At 42.0% G+C, this 20917-nt stretch overlaps 1 long non-coding RNA gene and 1 other non-coding gene across 7 annotated transcripts in view; both read right to left on the reverse strand.

The window, feature by feature from the left end:
- Nucleotides 1-20917, reverse strand: part of LOC148222957 (uncharacterized) — a 451561-nt gene that overhangs the window by 397539 nt on the left and 33105 nt on the right. The window lies entirely within an intron of this gene.
- Nucleotides 18322-18394, reverse strand: TRNAK-CUU (transfer RNA lysine (anticodon CUU)). The gene has a single exon. It is a non-coding gene; the product is annotated as a tRNA-Lys (tRNA).

The raw sequence follows: 20917 nt of genomic DNA on the forward strand, positions 1-20917 counted from the left end.
TCTTTCATAATTTGTCTTTCATAGCTTTATGACTCATATAAAGACAAAGGCCGTAATTTTTTCTTCCCATGTTAGGTAAAAAAAGCCAGCTGATGCCATAACATTGCCTTTCATTGTGAAAAAATGTACTGATTTTTGTCCACATCGTTATACTGGCATCCAAGTTCATAATTTCCTACCTGCTAGCTATTGGTAATTAAAGCTGTCTCCAACTAATTTGCATTTTAAGGGAGATCTTGAAATCAAGTCTCCAGTTAGATTAACAGTAGAATTAAAGCATCACATTGATTTAAGACATTCTTTTCTGCTGAGATAAAACAAATGCATTTCCCAAAACAAAAAATTTGCAAGTAAATTTTTACTCATTCTAGACTGACAAAAATGTTTACAGGTGGTTACTGGTTTCTGTAGCTGTGCATCTTGTTGAGCTCATTTATGATCTTATTCAGGCTAGCAGGATGTAATATATATCTTTATCCAGATTTATTCATGTTCTGCCCTAGAGGCAGGAGCTTCTGAAAGACTGGCCAAATTTGGAACACAAAACTCCTTACTCTGTGCAGGACATTGAACTTCCACACAAGGAAACTTCTCACTTACCCCGGGGGCTGTGGAAACCTCTGTCCAAGGTGACCTCATAGGCCTGTGGGATTTACAAGCACTTCCCTGATAGAAACATGATGGCAAATTATTGGTTTAGTGGATGTGCACAGTGAGCACACACATAGGTAATACTACAACAAACCTCTTTACTGCCATAGGATCTGTAAAACACTTGTGCAAACAGAGAAGTGTCCATCATGGTCCCAGGACCAGGGGAAAGTGTATGAGTGATGGACGCGAGAAAATAGGATGAAAGAGCTGAAGGAGGAAATGTTTTGTTGTCCAATTCTCTGAGTACATAGCAGACAGCTTATAAGAGTTTTTCCTGTTTTCTAAGGTTTACTGGAGGGATGCTCCCCATTTTGAATATAAAAAAGATCAGTGGCAAAACGTTGATTTTTCTTTACCAAAACCACTGAAAGAGTCCCTGTTTTATATGTTGCACAAAAAACTGTGAAGATCTCTTGTTGCAAACATTGAGAGATACAAGATTCCCCAGGACTCAGAGGGAAGGGACTTGCCAAAGGGGAAAGGGCTTCTCTTTTTTAAACATCAACAGACATGGGAATGGTTCCTGATGGAGATGCCCAGAAGCAAGGAAGCCTCTTACCCTGTCCATATAGTAGTCAGCAGTCCCCAGCCACTGCAAAGCCTGACGACAGAAACGCACTTTCTCCAGGCCTGCTTGGAGCATTATTTCAATTCCTTTAGCTGTAGCAGCAATTTTTAAATGACTGAATGGCTTTTTATGCTTTCCTTGCATTGTATAACCATGTAGTGCAACCATAACTTTGATATGGACAGTGATAGTGAGCAGTTACACTGTGCAGAAGGGCCATTAACAGTGCCTGCCTAACAATGTGGTGCAGAGAAACGGGAGCATGGAATAGTGCTGACACCAGGAAAATCGAGGCAAGGATGCAGAGCAGACATAAATGAAGAAAGTTATAAATATGGCCTTTAAAGTGGGGCACAGAATAATACAGGAAACCCAGGAGAACTGCACACCAATGGCCAGGTGCCAAGTGCTGAAGGAGATCAAAGGAAAAAAAAAGGTTTAGGGGAAATGATGAAGACTTGCCCAAGGACTGTGCAGGCAGTTTGGGACAGCAAAAAGTTACCTGAGCTCTGGACAGGAGCCAGTTGCCTTCCCTGCGCTGAGGTGACCTGCACAGGCACGGGCTGCTGGGGCTTTGCTTTGGAGACTGATACACAAGATCACTTCTTCTCCCAGCCCTCTCCCCCAGCCTATCGCTTTCCTGCTTTTCCTGTTTATGAATGCAGAAACCCTCATTCTGTGATTAAATTACTGCCACAATACCTGGACACTGTATGTTACTATCACAGATACCACTGGAATATGCAGGTGCCAGCACACAGGGAAGGTGGCTCCTGTTTAAAGGCTGAACTCTCCATGACTTGGCTGGAGCACTGGGATTCACCTAGTTCACTCTGCCCGTGATTGCTAACACACTTTCCTATTAATACCCTCCGGATACATAGGACATCCAACATGGAAACACTTTTTAGTTGGCAAACACTGCTCCAGGAAGCCTCAAAGGTTCCTTTTTCCAGACATTCTCTCCCAATTGTCTCTGTGCATAATATCCAGCAACAGCTACTGGCACCTTGGTATGCAAAGAATTTAAACATCCCATTTTCTTCCATTTCCAACATTTTTCAGAAGTGTACTGAAGCTGAAAAATATAATCAAGCTATCTTCTGTGGCTAGCTTTTCTGGACCACTGAGTCTACCCAATCCTGCTGACTTCTTTGTGTAAGAAATCACCTCAGGGCAGAGAAGCTGATGATTGCAGGGACTCTTGTTAGCAAAAAATCTGCCCCCAAAAAGGAGAGAAAAAGTTATACTTCTACAAGCCTTTTCTATTATTTAATCTTTATTCTGAGAAGCCAATTATGAAATGAAAGAATTATTTAGTATTCCAAAAAAATCTGTCAAAAATATTTTTAGATGAAATTTCTTAACTCACCTTTACTTTCAAATACTAATTTCCTCCAAATACTAAATGCCCTCACTAAAAAAATAAGAGTCTTATGAAATATAAAACATTTTGACTCTTTTAACAAAAAAGTAGACATATTTGTGTCCATGTCTGTCCATAATCTATGAGTAAATAGGTCCTTTTCTCCTAGAAAAGACTTGCATATGAACTTCTCCAGTGCAAACATGAAATTATTCAAACAATTTGAGAAGATAATACTCAAGCTGATTTTATTTAATATATAACCAGTGCAACATCAGATTGGTAAAAGAAGTGTATTACTTCTGCAAAAGATATTAATGAAGTCCTGTGCCCCTTTTGGGTATGTGCTTTAGACAAAAAAAAATTAAAAAGTGTGTGAAATGGAAAACTTTGGAAATCATCACACTGAAACTTCTGGAAAGCTCAAGCTGTTTGACTTATTCAAGAACAGTCACAGAGATGACTTGATGATGGTTTACAACAGCTTAAAACACATTATGACAGATTCTGTGGGAAAATAACAACAGATTAGGTCACTTTCCAGTCAAAAATAGCAGGAAAAGGTGAAACTGTTGGAGGCTGAAACTACCTGCAATCAGGATGAACTTTTTCTTAATGAGGATTAAAAGTAAACACTAGAAAAATCACCTTATGTAGGTGGTTTAATTGTTTGATTTTCAGATTATTTTAAACATGATCCAATGTCTATATTATGAGACAGAATTTTAACACAGAAGTTGCATGCTTACTTTGGTAGTCGCCACATGAAACTACCTCACCTACTGTCTTGGCTTAGGGCAAAATCTGGGAGGAAACTTCGGAATGGGGTCCCTCTAGAAAGCAGATTCAGGTGGCCCTTCCCTCAACTGGTTTGGGAAAATGTTTCCTTAGAGAAAAATGGAAAAATTGTTTATTCAACAAGCAAAGCACTCACAAGCACAAAATAAAAAAAAAAAAAAGAAAAAAAAAATAATAAGATTAAACAATAAAACCTCTCACTGTTCTGAAGAGATGGCAAATTCAGAACAGTCCTTCTTGTGGGGTATAGCACTGCTTGCTCCATCTCTTATCAGTCCCTCCAGCACTGGAAATGCAGAACACAGCATCCCAGGCCCCAGTGGGCCATAGGTGTGAGTTCCCAGTGTTCTTCTGAGTTTTCAGTCCAGAGCAGGTTTGAACAGTTCCAAGAAAAAGAAAAACCACAGTTCAGGTAACTTCACTGCCTCTAAAAAAATAGCTAGCTAAAAAAAACTAAATAAAAAGCAAAGGCGAGCTCTCTCTTGCTGTCCGTCCGTGCTGCAGACAACACAGTCCATGAGAAGGATGTACGGGAGCAAGTGCAGTTTCTGATAAAAAACTCCGCGCTTCTTTTTTCCTCCTTCACTCTCAGAATGAGTCTTAACGATGCAGAACACAATATCCAGCATAAACAGAACACACAATTGGGGATACAAGCATCATAAAGTCACCCCAAGACACCTACTTAAAATCACTATAGAAAGGACCCATCTTTAGCCCACCTGCTGGAAAGGCAGCAGTAGCACACAAACATCAGCTTTCCAACCAGGCAGACATGCACAGATGTACATGTATGGATTTGCCACCCAGCTATTTCTTTTTGTCTACAGGCTCCTGAAGTCTGGGCTACATTCCCAAACTTCATGTGTGGTAAAGGTGCCCAAAGAGATCTCTGTTAGTAACTTCCCTTAGACAGGTGCTTAGTTCTGACAGTTTTCCTGGGGGGGCGGGGGGGGGGGGGGGGGGGAGGGGCAAATCCAAATCAAATGGGCAGTATCACAGAATCATAGACAGTTTGGGTTGGAAGGGTTCTTAAACTTACCCAGTTTCTCTGCTCTGCCATGGGCAGGGACATCTTCTACTATCCCAGATTTCTCCAAGCCCTGTCCAACCTGGCCTTGGATGCTTCCAGGGATTCAGGGACAGCCACAGCTTCTCTGGGCACCCTGTGCCAGGGAATCCCCACCTTCACAGGGAACAATTGTTCGCAATATCCCATCCATCCCTGCCCTCTGGCAGTGGGAAGCCATTCCCTGTGTCCTGTCCCTCCATCCCTTGTCCCAAGTCCCCCTGGAGCCCCTTTAGGCACTGGCAGGAGCTCTGAGGTCTCCCTGGAGCCTTCTCTTCTCCAGGTGAACACCCCTAGCTCTCCTAGCCTGGCTCCAGAGTAGAGGGGCTCCAGCTCTCAGAGCAGCTCCATGACCTCCTCTGGACTCACTCCAACAGCTCCATGTCCTCCTGTCCTAGGGCTCCAGAGCTCAATGCAGCTCTGCAGGTGGGATCTCACGTGAGTGGAGTACAGTGCCCTCTCAACCTGCTGCCTTCAATGTGGGATCAGTCCAGGATACAGTTATCTTTGTGGGCTGCAAGCATATCCATTCATCCTTCCCTATCCTGGACCAGTGCTACATTTTCTTGTGCTTTATATAAACTGGTTTTGAAATTCCTGGTATGCTTGATGTCTTTATATTGCTCATTAACCTGTGTCACTTTGGACGGTAATTTTTAAAGGCAGTTTGAGCAAATGATTTGATTTTCATCTGGCTGCTGTAAGGGCATGAGCGAACATCAGCAAATATCTTCAGGCAGACTTTCCCAAGTTGAGGAAATGTTATGACATGGTGTAGAGTATTAAGTCTTCGGACAATAAAGAGGATATTATATCTAGTCTGCTAAGCTACATGCATTCCTGTGTTCAGGGGAGTCCTATATTTCCAACAACCTGTCCAAGACCCGCACACTGATCCCAGGGCCCAGGGAATGCTCCTTCCTTCCCCTAGTCTGTTCCAGTATTGGCAGGATGTGAAGTATCATTCACGGGCAGAACCTCTGCTTGTACAATCCTTCAGAAGAAACGTTCTCCAGGCACATTCCCAATTCAGATGAATGAATGATCTCACCATCCTGGAGAAATACTATGCCTACTGGCCACTTGCATACTTTCTCATTAAGCTTGTTACTCAGAACTTTACTGGAACACAGCTCAGCATATTTGCATCTGCCTGCAATTTTTTGCCCAGAACTGATATTTCAAATAGTTGCTGTCTGTAATGTGCCATCTACACTGTCTTCGGGGTCACACAACACTTTATCTACTCCCTTATTAGATAGATGTAATTCGCATAAGGAATTTATGTAAAGTCTATATAAGCAGACTCAAACTCATATTTATACTCTTTGGATCACTTATGCTACTAACATTTCACCTAACAGAAATTCCTCAAGAAAACCAAATCCAAGGTTACCCTAACAGCTAAACATGTATAAGCTAATTATTGGATCTCAATATTCACACAGGGTAAATGCACCCGTTGAAACAAAAATGTGCCAATTCACTGCGGCTGAACATCTGCCCATTTATCTAAATAAATCCTAGAGATATCTTTCCAATGTGTCTAAAACTAAGTAAGTGGAGTCAACTAAGGATTAAATGTGGCTGCAAAACCTGACAATGTGTTGCTATCCACGATCCCTCATTAAAACTGCCAGAGAGCAAACCTCTGGCTTTGAGTTTCAAGAACCTTTGAAGAGAAAGAAAATAAGCTTCCCAAGTCAGTCAGATTAGGAAAATTTTTGTTCTTAGGCTATAATGGAGATATAATATCATTATTAGTGGTGTAGAAAGATAAAGGAATAAATGCATATTGAGAATTATAGGAGCAATAAAAATGCTCAAGTGTGAAAGATTCTCAAAGCCAGGCTTTGGCTCAGGGGTTTTATCTGGACACAGATCAGTCCCAAACTACTTTTCTCTGGCAACAGGAGCAAAGACCTGGACATTCTTTTGATGTTTCAGCTTTATTTCAGTTTCAAATATGATTCATCAAACTTCGTATTTTTCCACTTTGCCTTTATCTACTTATGACACCTTTAGAAGACCAGATTAGATTCTGGCTACACATTCAGCACCACAAAATCCATAACATCCTTTAGGATTTTCTACAGTTACTTTACCACTGAACATGCTGATTCTGAACACACAAGTTCCCATCCAGTTTGAATTTACCACAGCAAAAAACTCCTTATCTCAGTTGATAAAATGCATTGAATAAGATGGCTGAACACATACAAACTTATTCCAAAAAATATCTCTGCAAATCTTTTTTTAAAGATGCAATTTTTTTCTTTTTTCTGCAAAATAAAAAATAGGAGATATATCACTGACACCTCTGAAACAAGAAACAGAATGTCCAGAAAAGTGAAATAACATTGTGTGGAACAGAATCTCAAGCAGAAACATTTCTTAAAAGTAGGGCTGAACATATTTCCATAGGGTGACCATTAAAAGACCTGTGGAGTTCAAATGCATAACCAGAAGTGCCTGCAGAAGGAAAAAAATAAGTTAGTATTCTAGAGAAAACTGTAGAGAAATATGAAAAACCATTGCTCTAAGCTGTAGAATCATCAGCAAGGATGCACGACGGTTTGAGCTCTGCTTCCACTGGGGAAACAGTCTGAGGGAGGATGCTTTGCTCAAGTTTGTAATCCAGTCAGAGAGGTAAAAGAGAGAGAAATAGAGGGGAATATAGAGGGAAAGTGGGCTTCAAGGATTGCTTCCTCCTGGAAGCATTTAAATGAGGAGAAGGTAAATATGTCAGAACTTGTAGCTGTAATGGGCAGAGAGTTCCTGAAAATTATAGAAATTGGGAGAGTCTGATGTTAAGGGAATAAAAATCTTAGTCTCACTGGTTCGTGCATATGAGTGGGGTGTTCCAACTTGACACAGCTGAGGAGCTGGATGCCAGTTGCCAGTTTTAGCTTGAAATTATATCAGCTGCTTAATTGTCTGGAGCCAGATGTTTAAACAAAAGCCCCAGGTCAGGCAGAAGGGGCTGGGGTCACCGTCCTGCCTGAGGATGCCCCACCACAGCTTGGCTGTACTCAGTAGACAAACACGGGCTCTCTGCTAAGCCAAGGGGGACACTTGAAAAGCAAGCCCTGCCCCGAGGCTTGCTTGGGGGCCAATCTGCACACAGGCAGAATTAGCCATGACGCTCTGACCACCCAGAGCAGCCCTGCACAGAAGGAAGGAGGCTGATGTGCCCTGGACACAATGAGGCCCAGTATCATTTCATGTGATACTCAAAAGCAAAAAAGCAGGACTTCATTCCCAGTACATCATGAAAAGGGCCGAGTCAGCCCTCCAGGGATGTGTCTGAACTCTGCCTGTTCATCGCAGGAGAATCCCCAAAGATCCTCAGTAGCCACAGCCCCAAGCACAAGGCAGAAAAGGCAAAGAGATGATTTGAGGTGCTCTGTCAAGGGCAGCCTTGGCAAAAGACAAATAAAGACTTCTCTAAAATCTAGCACTACCAGGAGTGCTCTGCTCCAGGGCATCCAGAAAAGCTTCAGTGTTGCTTGGGAATGAGAGGTGGGTCAACGCTCCATGTTGCTCCTGGCCAGCAAGAGCAACATTCCTGCTACAGTACAGCTGTGCTGTGAAACCCTGAGCCATGGAAATGCCATAAAGGTTGTTTATATATATCTACAAAGCATCGCTGTGCCTGACAGATAAACTTATCTGCCCTTTTACCTACCCTGAAGATAAGTTGCTAAATAATTTACTCTTGTAGAAACAACACATAGCTCAGTAGGAAGAAAACCCTTAAAATCAAGAGCATTCTTGGTGATGTAAAATGTCTGTAAAGGACCCTTAGAAGCTACAAGCAAATTCGTTGTCTAAATTAAAATATTATATGTTGCACAGGATTTTCTTGCCTTCTGATGTTCTGATGTTTACACATTTCTTCAACAGTTCTCACACTCTCTTCTGATAAACAGAAGATTGTTTGCATTCCTCTGGGAGGAAGAAAGAATGGATGGACACTGGAACAAGCCAATTGGAGTCAGAGATTCTTCCAGTATTGTCCAATCCATGATCATTGTTAGATGTCTATAAATAGGCATGTCATGTAAATAAAGTTCTCTTTTCCTGTTCATCCATCCTGGAGTCAGGTGCATGTCTGTCTCCTTCTTTTGTGGGTGCGTCACAAGGCCCACAATTATACACATGTAGATGAAAGTAATTGCCAGATTTCCGAGTTTTGAAAACATCAGTTTTATAAGGTAGTACAGAGCTACTATATATGCTTACCTTCCCCTGTTTCATGACCTCTCTTCTAATCTCATGGCAAACAGCTCTAAGGAGTTTACTTTCCTAATGCCCTACTTGTTCTCCCTTCATTCTTAATCCAAAAATTTTAGCAGTCAAACAGCTTTAAACAACTAAATCTACAATCATGAACTTGCTCCACTTCTTCTTAGGAAAATTTGTTGCTGTAACAGGACCAGAAAAGAGAAAATTTTATTCCTGGTTAAAATCACAGCTACACTGTTCCTGTTTGGAGTTGTCAGACACTATTTTCATGTATTACACAAAGTTACTACACTATAAGCTCAAAAGTTTTGTATACGATCAGACATTTCCCTTTTTTTCCCCCAGCACAAAATTATCAGAAATTTTCAGATCTTTAAGTAACTAAAGCATTCTGAAAGTACTTCCATCCAAGGAAACTGTTATTAGATCTGTACTCTAGAGAAGGTTCCAGCAACATCTCAGCAACATTGGCAGTTCCAGAGTATTTATGAGAACGCAACAACTCAGTGTTGGACGCAGCTCCAGGTGCAATTAACATTCTCAGAACAGAAATTAGAATTGTAAAAGGTACCACTGCATAGCTCAAGTGAAACCAGAACATACACGTGTACTTCTGAAAAATCCTTTTTCCTTCAGACAATTCTCTCCATGGAAGAACTTCAGTAACCAGGAGGCAGGGTGACTTTGTAGTAAAGCATCACCACATTTCAGAGTCATGGTCCAGCATATCACAGAGGCAATGTCAAATGGCACTTCTGGAATGCCATGCCAGCACTGCAGGGACACTGTCCTGACTCCAATGGCAAGGAATGGCTTTTCCTGAAGCAGCAGGTACATTCAGCACCATGCACAGGTGTGCATGGGCTGGAAGGAGAAGGGTATGTTTGTATTTGGGGAAACACTGCAATAGCAACTTGTCCCTTAGATCTGTGTCAAAAACAAATGCTGAAGGCATGAATCTCTATGACTGCTTGCTGTAAAAGATACTGGATATAACTCTATAGTCCATGCATATACCATATACACACACAGCTCCAGGATTATTCCTGGTGGGAAGGAAATGTCCCTGTGAATACATGCACAGAGGGGCGGGAAGATAAGAGAGATGGCAGAATTGGGCCTGCTTTGTCTGAGGAGAAGCAGGAAGAGAGCACACTGCAGCAGTTCCGTTAGGTAACAGGCTGCAGGAATGAACAGCTCTCTGTACCCAGGAAGGATGGCACATGAGCAGGGAAGTGTCCCAGGTACAGCTGCAAAAGAATGAAGATAGATGCAAGGCAAAAGAAATAAAGCATCTACAAAATTTCTAACATTAAGAACAGCAAAAGAATTCCCTTTGCCCAAATGTAGTGGGTGGAAAAGAATAACAGTTTTGATCACTGATTTTTATCTTCTCTTTTTTGACCATCACACTGTGCAGCAGGCCTCAGTCAGAGTTGCCTTACAAGATGAATCCTGGCCACTGTGTGATTAACGCCATCTGCATTATTCAGCTAAAATTAGATGACAAAGATGCTCTGCATCACCTCGTGTAGTTATCTGCAAGAAATGTATCATTTTAAGAAACTTTTCCAACTGATATGAAGTGAGGCTTGTTTGTAGGGTATTTTAGGGGAAAATCCTCCCAGATGAAGCCTGGGCCCTGGCTGGTCGGGAAGTGTGCCATCAGATCCAGGAGTTTCTGTGCTAAAATATAATCAAGTCATTTCAACTTACTGGTTTGGGCCTATAAAACTGGACCCACTTTCAGGGTGAATTCAGAGACCTCAACTATGGGTGGACACACCACACAGGATATTCTCAATTGCCGGTAAGGGTTCTCCAGGTCCTCACTATGAAATGGGGATCCCCAGAGAACACCATCTCTGGATGATGATGGAGTATTTGGGCAATTAGTGATGTATCTTTCTTAATCACTATTCTTTCTTTCTCTCATATAGTAATGATTAGGTGCATTACCTTGCTTACCTTTGCTTATTGCTAAAGCCAAGTGTGTAGTTTTATTTAATGTATCGTTTTACTTTTGTGTTGCCTTTATATTCATAGTAAAATAAGACCTTTCTTTCCATTGGTGTCTGTGTCCTTTAAATCACCCCCGTCAATTGGCAGAGGAGCAGACTGTCTGTCCTTTGCTTGACGGTGGCTTTTCCTCCTCTTTTCCCTGGATTTGAAAGGTTACCTAAGACACACTGTGTCCCAACCTCTTCTCTGTTCTCCTTAGATTTGGTTTTGTTACTACTTTTTAAAACAACATTTAATTATTTGGCCACAAGCTCCAAGATCAATAACTAGACACCTGGTAATCCTTTCTATACATATTTTTTCTGTGAGTCCACAAATTTATTACTGATGTTAAGATTCTAAAAGTCCAGTAAAGAAATCAGTTTCTCAATATCTGATGAGAAGGGTTAGTGTAGTTTTTGCCTTTGCTCAGCACTTCAGCTGATTCATGACTATTTATTCAGACTGTGAGATGTTTTATGAAATTAGCTTTATCTTTTTGTTATCGTACAAACCTTTTCATTTGTACACAAAGCATCTCTAAAACATTTTTCATTAGTTCCTTCCAGCCCATTATTTCCTGCATGATTAATGACAGTTACACAAACAGGGTGTTTTTCCCTAAACAGACGTGCTTTACTTTGCTGTCTTACTATCAAAAGACTATTGGCTTTAAAGTAGCTCTTTAATGAAATCAAACAAAGGTGATATTCAGTATGCTTTCAAATAATTCTTAAGTGTTATGAATCTGAGGAAGGGCTACATAGACTATACTAATTTCTTATCTTTCATAACAAAAAACAAATACAAGGAAAAAAGGCAAAAGCTATGACAGACGAGTGATAGGAGCAGCTTCTTCCTAGGCTATATTCTGTCCATTTGTTGTCTAATACACGTCAAAGGACTAGTGGAAGGAGAAGCAGCTTTGCCCAAACCCCAACAATACTTTTCCAAAATTAATGTCTTTTTAAAGGAAAAATATTTATAATATTCAGATTTTATGTATTGTAGCTCCAGGTATGAATCAAGGACTGTGTTTCAAGACCACACCACCTCTCAGGCAAATCTTCTGTCAGTAAGGTCCAGAGAAGTCCCTGGAATGACACTGCTCTGAAGGAAAGGAGAAGTAAAGTTTATCTAGACCTTTCAAGCTGTTTCTTACTGACCCAGACAGCTCAGGCAAGACAACAGATAAAAATCCACCAGAGTCTTGCAATTACAGTACCAATTTCAATGTATAGCTCTGTACTAGCAGAGATTACAAGTGAAAAGGTAACCAGTAACACTTCATGCCATGGATAAAAATAGAAAATAATGGGGGGAAAAGAAAGAGCAACTGTGGAAAAAAAATAACATTTCAGAATTAACAACATGTAAAAGAGAAATTTAATAATTGATGTCACTGATTCAAACCCCTAAAACTTGGCTGATACTTTCAGTCAAAGTCATCATCCTAACAAAAAGAAGAGTCCAACATGATTTTTGCCGTGACTTTCTGGTTCATCTATCAGAAATTCCATGTCGACCTTCTCAAAGGGTAACAGAAAAGAAAGTAAAGGAAGGAAGACCCTCAAATATTTGCATCACTTCAAGAACTCAAAAATATTGCCCTTTCCCTGATATTTCACCAATGTGGCAGCTGATGCATTCTCCATGTAAACATTTCCTTTCTTATCCCAACTAATATTTACAGATTAATGATGGCATAGATGCAAGTGTTTGAGCTGGTTTCCTGCAGCTCAGCCAAGCTCCCTCGGAGCGGATTCACTTGAGCATAGGCAGCCCCTGAACCACTGACACTCAGCAGAGACATCGCCCACCAGCACAGAGAAAGGGCACCAGAGACCAGGCAGGTCTGGAACTCTGACAGTAAAACCAAGTGCCTCTGCTGACAAAGACTGAAATTCGTTTGGCAAAGCAGCAGCAGCTTCCTTTGGAGGGGTGACAGGAAAAGGAAATGAATACACAGCAATTAAAACGTAATTCCCCTGGAAGATCAATTGGCCATACAAATGCAGGAAAGCAGCAGTGCCACAACTGGGAGCCTGCTGTGTGCTAAGGATTCCACGGGCAAAGGATGGAGAAGTGGCACCCACAAGAATTTGGGTAACTTTGGCTTAGTTTTCCATGAAGAATTTCCAACAATCAGTCATATGCTGCAGTTTGAGAACTGCTCCCAATACATGCAAACAAACTTATATGCTTACATAATTAAAGATTATTTTACTTTTCAGCAAAAGCAAAGGCCAAAGTTGATGATACATTTGATAGTATCTATCATGCAAAGACTACATATAACATATGAGAAAGCAATATAATCCAAAACTTCATTTCCCTATAATTCAGTACATTAAGAAAAACCCTGAGATCTGCAATAAATGCCATACAATCCATGCTTTTCTTAGCATGCTTTGTTTCCTTTCTCATTATTTTACCTGAAATGATTCTGCATCTCAGGACCAGAGCTCATTATAGGAGCAAATATCTATTCTATGAAAAAACCTGCCATTTCCAGATTTGCTTTGGCATACCCTGGAATACACTCTTGCCATTTTTACAGAGCAGTAAGTTTAAACCAGTAGAACAATCAGCAAGAACTGCTTAGTTACTTCAGTAAGGATGCTTTCCTTCACTATTCTGGGAACAAGTCACTCTCTCAGTGTATAAGAGTAATAATTAATATTTCATAGTTTTATATAGAAGCCCAAATAAAATGAGAGCAGTGTGTCAGGGTGTGCAGCGTTGAGGGAGTGAAGGCTGCTTTCTTTTTGAGGACTGGAAACTCACAAGGATTTTCAGCTGTTTTCCTTTTCATTGTTTGCCTTTAGCTTCCTGGGACAGGTTTGTAAAGGACAAAGCTAATTAGGAACATCAGAGACTTCTTGAAATTGCCTCTAGACTTCAGTCAATGAGGAGCTATTATTTACAGGATTTTCTGTTCTTTTTCAGCCAGCAAACACTTTGCTGTAATTTCACTAGTTCTCATCTACAACAAAGCGGCTGGAACTGAGTTTCAGGATGGGAAATAAAAGGAAATAAGTTACAAATATCATGTTTATTGACAAGCATAGAAAAAAAGAAAGAAGAGTAGCAGCATAATATAGAACTCTGTATTTTATGTCTATAATACCTGTAAAATATTTTCTTGCTGATTTTTTCCTGCAGGACAAGGTAAAAAAAGACATTTAAAATACATGGTATAATATATAATATAAATACTATTAACAACTGAACAAAGCCCAGGGGACCACGGCAGATTTACAGGTGAATAGTAAGACTTTCAGAGGTAAAATTAGCCCTTCGCCTGCAGTGACCAGCAGAAAAAATACTCATCTTTTTATTCTAGAAATTGAGTGAGTTCTGCACTAAAGCCTTGATGTGTCGCACAGTGTGGAGGGAGCAGAAAACATTCATAAAGAAGAAAGTTTCTCTGTGTCCCCAGAACAGGTCCCTTGGAAAACCATAGCTTAAAGATAAGAAATGGCTTGTTAAATGACAAATACAAAAAGGAATCCAGTTCCCCCCTCGGTAGACCCTTCTGTTATCTTTCTCCAATATTAGTGGTTCATTTTCTTTTAGTATCTATAGGTGTCTTGGTTTAATTTTGTTTCCTGGCCAACGCACCAAATTATGTCTACGTTTTGATTTGCCAATTTAAATAAACTCATTTTTCTGTTGAGAGACAGAACCAGGAGCAAAAAGCAAGGCAGGCCTAAAACTTAAGAGCATATAAAAAAAAATAAATTTATTAACTACACAAACAAAGAGGGGGGAAAAAACCAAATTCAGAATAAGATCTTTTTTCAGACCACTCCTTCCTTCCCCCTCCCAACCTTCATAACAACAAAACAAACATACAGCAAATACTTCAGTCAGTTCCCAATTTAGTCGTTTTAAGTTCACTTCTGGAGAGAGAAGCCTCCTCTTGTTAAAGCTGTTGGGATTTTTTCCACAAGAAGGAAGAAACCAGTCCTCTCGTGGTCTCATTTTTCACGATTTGCATCTGCCCGGGAACCTGCAACTGTGACACTCCTCCCAACTCCACAGCCTTCCCAAAGCTGTAGATGTGGGCCATGTCTGTCTCATGGGGTATTACTTTTAAGAATTAAATGTTCTACAGCAAAGGTTCTCTTCATCTCTTTTCTCTCTGTTCAGGCTTCATCCTCAGAAAACTGAGATCCCCTTCTTTCCTCAGGGCAAAGATTGTCAATACAGGTGCTCTTTGGTCAAATCATCTATCAAATGGAACAATGGAACATCTCCATCCCCCCATGTCTTTTTCCATGGTTTATAGGAATATTCAGTACATCAGTTCATTCCTACAGTCTTACAAAAGGACTTTCAGCCATTTATAGCATCTCCTCATTGTCCTTCCATCTAAAAAAACTTAGCTCTTATGTCACTGACTTCAGAAATCTTCTTATTCCATTTCATATTCAAAGGAAAACGCCGTAGGTTTTGCAAATCTTATCTGAGCACTAAAGAGTTAAACACAACTACAAAAGTTGGGCCAGGCTCAGGCCATGCTGGGGGGGGGGGGGGGGGGGGCGGCTGAGGTGTCAATCAGCCTTTCTGGGGCTGGGCTGCAGCCCCAGACTGCTCATGGTCACCCCTGCTTCCCAAACAGGGCCCTCCTGCCTCCCCCAGACTGCAGTGGGCCGGGCAGGCCCGGCCCTTCCAACAGCAGCGGGAACTGGGCCCCCCACCCCAGAGCCACAGGCCCGTGGAGGAGGAAGCTGTGAAGGTCTTATCAAGGAGCCTTTCCTCCTCCCGGCCATCGGGTCCCCTCGTTTGCAAACAGGGCCCAAGCAGCCTCCTGAGCCTCCCGCCCACAGGGGCGGGGGGGAAGCTCGGGTTGATGTTACCTACTCAGCCACCGGAAAGACAAAAAGCCTCAGTTCCGGATTACCTCCTTCAAAATGTGTGCTCACGGAGCGAACTAACTTTCTCCCATTGGCTGTTGAAGGTGTCCCAGCCCCTACAGAGGAAGCTCCCTTAGAGAGAACTTCCCTCTGAGTTTCTTCTTCCCAAGTCAACCCATCACAATAGGCTAACTTTGAACGTAAAATCCCCAAGGGATTGGTTAGAATGTAGAATTCCCTTGGTAATTGGTGCAAAGTGTAAAACCCTCAAAAGATATAAAAATCCCCGAAAAAACCTAAACGTGGAATGTGTGAGACAGGATGTCTTCATAGAATAAAGTATAGATTTTTGCCTTTCTACATATTCCGATCTCTTCACCCTGCTGGTTTGAGGGTGCACTGCGAGCCAAGTTCTATCTGGGTAAGGCTTGAGAGTGTGCTCTGTCACTGAGGACTGCTAAGACAGTCTCAGGGTCCCACGGGGAACCCCAAACATCACCAGCCACACCACAGGACAAAAAATGCCTAGCCTTGACCAAGCCATTAATCCAATGTGGAGAAAGGTGGGCTGAAACCAGGGGACAGAGCTAACACCTCGCTGGCTGGAGGAGGAGCTGGCACAGAAGGGAGCTCTGAGGGAGGGTGCCAGTTTATGCTGAGGCTTTGGAAAGAGTCTGGTGTAATCACAGGGCAGCCCAAGAAACAAAGACATATTGCCTGAAGAAAACATATCCTGAATCTGAGCTGAATAACCCACCCCTGTGCTAGCACCTGCCTTCTGTGTTGCTAATTTGACAGAAAAGCAACATCAACATTGACATTCACCTGCTTATTTAATAATTTTCTTTCAGTAATTCCCTCTTGGTCTGTTTGTAGGAGTTATTAGAGTCCATAATGTGTAAAATTCTCCAGCCTGTCCTAAAACTGTTCTCTGGCAGCCACCCTTACTGCTGGAATTTGCTAGGTTTTTGGATTTTTTAGCACAGGCATCAGTCTGTCATATCTCATTCACTTTGCCTTTCATATGCAGACACAGAGCCCTAGACAGCTGGGGGCTCTTTGGGAGAGCTCTCCTCTGACAGGAAAAGCTCAAGGCAGAGCATTGAATTTCACCTTAAAAACACAAAACAAGAGAGAGACAGATTCATTTCCTCTGGGTAATGTCAGGCTGCAGAGTTTCTTTGTATTTACAACACATGAACCATGTTCAACCATGTTCAACGCTGTTTTCACCTTGCAAGAGGTGAGCTAAATAAGACTACAGAAGCCTTAATTTGGGCACTAAAATGCAAATTTCAGCACATCTATTTTATGATATTTTCACCAACTCAGGGGGTTATCTGCCTCCCCTTTGGGCCTCTGGCAGGTTTTGAGATGTCAGCATGGAAGCAGCACATCATGTATGTCCCCTGGGGCAAAGACTCACTCCAGCCTTTATACTGGCAAGGAAGATGTTTGGAAATTTATGCTTTAAAGTACAGAAAATTGGAAATAAAATTCTTCATTCCTAGGAGATAAAACTTAGTTATTTCGTAGCATAATGTAACTCTAGATTTGGAATTACCTACAGAAAACTGTAAGTAAGAAAAGACACTTTTCAGTCTTATGGGTGAGGAAAAAGAAAAACAAACTAAAATCCAAGTTAAAAATGTTGGCAAAGGAATGTTTTGGCTTGCAAAGCAGGATGTAACCAAAGTATGTATTCTATCACCATCTGTTGAAACCAGGTGCGGTAGTGATCTTTATCTCTGGGGGAGATATCTTCTGTTAATGGACTATCTGTTAAAACCAAGTGGGGCAGTGTTCTTTATCTTTTCCACAACCCATCCTTCCTCCAGGGAGATATCTGCTGTTAATGGGTCATTGAATCCCACTGCATGACGGATGAAATTACATAATTTCCTATTGAAAGCAGCTGTATGGAGCCCCACATGACGGGTTGCAGAAGCTACTGAAGGGGAAGATGGATCAAGTCAGCTTGCTGAACTCAAAGCCGTTCAGCTGGCTTTGGACATTGCTGAAAGAGAGAAGTGGCCAAAGCCCTACCTTTACACTGATTCGTGGATGGTAGCCAATGCTCTGTGGGGTTGGCTGGAAAGGTGGAAAAAGGCTAACTGGCAGCATAGGGGAAAACCAATCTTGTTGGGAAGGATGAATTAGGGAAACCTTATAAATATGAGTGCCTAGCAAAAGACTTTGAGAATATGGAAAATATAAGTGAAACAGAAATAGTAGTGATTTTCAACTGTGTGGCTGAAAGCAACTGAATGCCTGAAGGCACCTTTGTTTAGATAATGTTAGATGCTGCAAATACCAAGAAGCAAACAGACATCCTCCCTAGCATGGCAGGAAGGGTCCCAGATAAAATTTAGAGATAAGAAAAGCAGTAAAACATGGTAATGTAGTGATTCCTATAGGTTGCATGCAAATGTTAGAGAATTTGTATCTTGTATTAGATTGGTTAGTGGAAATTAGACTACTCAACATAGAAAAAGATTTAATGTATTGTAAATGGGAAAATCACTCTCTCTCATGCTCTTACTCTCTTCATTCTTTCTTAAGCTCTTTTAAGCTCTCTTCTTTTACTTTCTCTCTATCCCTTTTTCCTGCCCTGCTCTGAGCTGCAGCTGCAGTTCCTAGCAAGGCCTTATATATACCCACGACCTACGAAATAAACTGCAAACTTTAAGACCAGAATAAAGAGAGCGCCTGAGTTTGTCCTGACCGTCCCAAAGCAGAGATTCTTACAGAGTGGCGCCCAATGTGGGGCTCGAACCCACGACCCTGAGATTAAGAATCTCATGCTCTACCGACTGAGCTATCCGGGCCGGCGGGAGCGAAGGCAGGGGTTGGGGTCAGCATGGCACCAGCAGCAGGGGTCGGGGCCGTGACGGTGGCGGAAGGGTGTGCAGGGGTGGAGCCGAGGGGCGGAGTCGAGGCGATGTCGGGGCGGGATCCGCAGTTACTGAGGGAACAGGGGTGGAGGAGGCATTTGGGGCGGGGATGATGGTAGCCGAGGCTACGGGGGCGGGCACGGCAGGGTCCAACACGGTAGGGGGCGGGGCGCGCGTGGACACAGTAGGGGCGCTGGGGTCACAAGGACTGGGTCCGGAATTGTGAGGGAGGGGGGAAGGGCCGCGGAAGCTTGGGGGATGGTGAGTGGAAAGACATTGCCACTTGGGTAGAGAAAGCTACCTGTGAAAGTCCGTCATATAGACGCCCATGTCCCCCAAGAGTCGAGTTAATGAAGAGCACCAAAACAATGATCAGGTAGATCAGGCTGCAAAGATAGAAGTGTCACAAATAGATTTAGATTGGCAACATACGGGAGAGTTGTTCCTAGCTCAATGTGCCCGTGATGCCCCAGGTCATGAGGACAGAGATGCCTCTAAGTGGGCACGAGAACGAGGGGTGGATTTAACTACAGACAGTATTTCTCAGGTTATCTGTGTCTGTGAGACGTGTTGAGATCAAGCAAGCCAAGCAGGTGAAGCCCCTCTGGTATGGGGGACAGTGGTCCAAATATAAGTATGCAGAGTCCTGGCAGAATTACTACATCCCCTTTCTTCAAACCCACCAAAGTAAGCGCTACATGCTGACCATGGTGAAAGCCACAACTGGATGGCTGGCAACCTACTAAGTGCCTCACGCTACTGCTCGGAACACCATCTTGGGCCTGGAAAAGCAAATCCTGTGGTATAGCACCTCCGAAAGAATTGAGTCAGACAACAGAACCCATTTCAAGAATAGCCTCATAAACACCTGGGCCAAAGAATATGGCATTGAATGGATATATTATATCCCTTATCATGCACCAGCTGCTGGGAAAGTTAAACAGTGCAACAGACTACTTAACACTACCCTGAAGGCACTTGGCGGAGGATCCTTCAAGAATTGGGAAGTGAACTTAGCAAGACCACCTGGATGGTCAAAACCCAAGAGAGTTATTCAATCAAGTTGGTCCTGCCCAGTCTGAACCCTTGCACATAGTGGATGGAGATAAAGTTCCTGTGGTACACGTAAAAAATATTTTACGAAAGACTGTTTGGATTAGCCCCACCGTAGGCAAAGACAATGCCATCCATGGGATTGCCTTTGCTCAAGGACCTGGTTACACTTGGTGGATAAAACAGAAAGATGAAGAAACCCATTGTGTACCACTAGGAAACCTAATTTTAAGTGAGAACTGAGTCTAAAGCTTCACTGTAAAGTTTGAAGAGGATATTAATTTGAGTATGATGCAAATGGTAATAGAATAAGGGGTGGATAAGGTCTTGGCCTGCAAAACAGGATGTAACCAAAAGTATATATTCTATCACCATCTGTTACCATCTGAAACTAGGTGGGGCAGTGATCTTTATCTCTGGGGGTTATATCTTCTGTTAGTGGACCATCTGTTAAAACCAGGTGGGGCAGTGTTCTTTTTATTTTCCATGACCCATCCTTCCTCCAGGGAGATATCTTCTATTAATGGACCATTGAGTCTCACTGCATGACTGCATGACTAATGAAATTACACCCAGGGGGAGGAGTCAAGAATTTTCTACCTAGAAAAAAATCTGAGATTTGGGACATCAGAGAAACCTTTTTCTACTGGATTCCACTGGAAAACCAGACCTTTCCATTTCATCACTGGACCTTCGGAGGAAAACTGACCCTTCTACAGGACCACTGCTTCAAATGAACCACATCAGTCACTCCAAGAGGACTTCAGCCACCATTCAATTGGACTACTACCAACACCCTGACTGATGGGGCATCAGGCTGTATTCTGACTGGCAGTGTTTTGGTTTTTGTTGCTTGTTTGTTTGGGGTTTTTTTTTTTTTGTATTACTATATTTTTATTTTATTTTTTTCCTAGTAATGAACTATTATGCTTATCTCCATATCTTTGCCCGAGAGCTCCTTAATTTCAAAATCACAATAATGTGGAGGGAGGGAGTTTACATTTTCCATTTCAAGAGTGGCTCCTGCCTTCCTTAGCAGACACCTGTCTTTCAAACCAAGACAAGGAGGAAATAATGCATGAACCACTTACAAAGCCATGTGCCTACATTGTCTGATGCTAAACTGCCACAGGGAATTCATTTAGCTAAGTCTGACAAAGAGTAAAAATTTACCATGTCAAATTCTATCCATGTGATTTTGGCCTATATTAAAATTAACTAAAAGTTATCAAATTATCTCACATTTCCAGCAGTAAATCCTTCCTTTACAGTTAATGGCTCAAAGTAAAAGAGTGCACGTGTTCAACCATGCTTCCAAGACTGACTTTCTACTGGATTATTGCTTGAGAACTCTTCTTCATCTGATCTTCCATTCCACTGGCAGCATTCTCCCACTGCACAATG

This window comes from Sturnus vulgaris, chromosome 8, assembly GCF_052056855.1.
Source record: "Sturnus vulgaris isolate bStuVul1 chromosome 8, bStuVul1.hap1, whole genome shotgun sequence".
Classification (NCBI taxonomy): Eukaryota; Metazoa; Chordata; class Aves; order Passeriformes; family Sturnidae; genus Sturnus; species Sturnus vulgaris.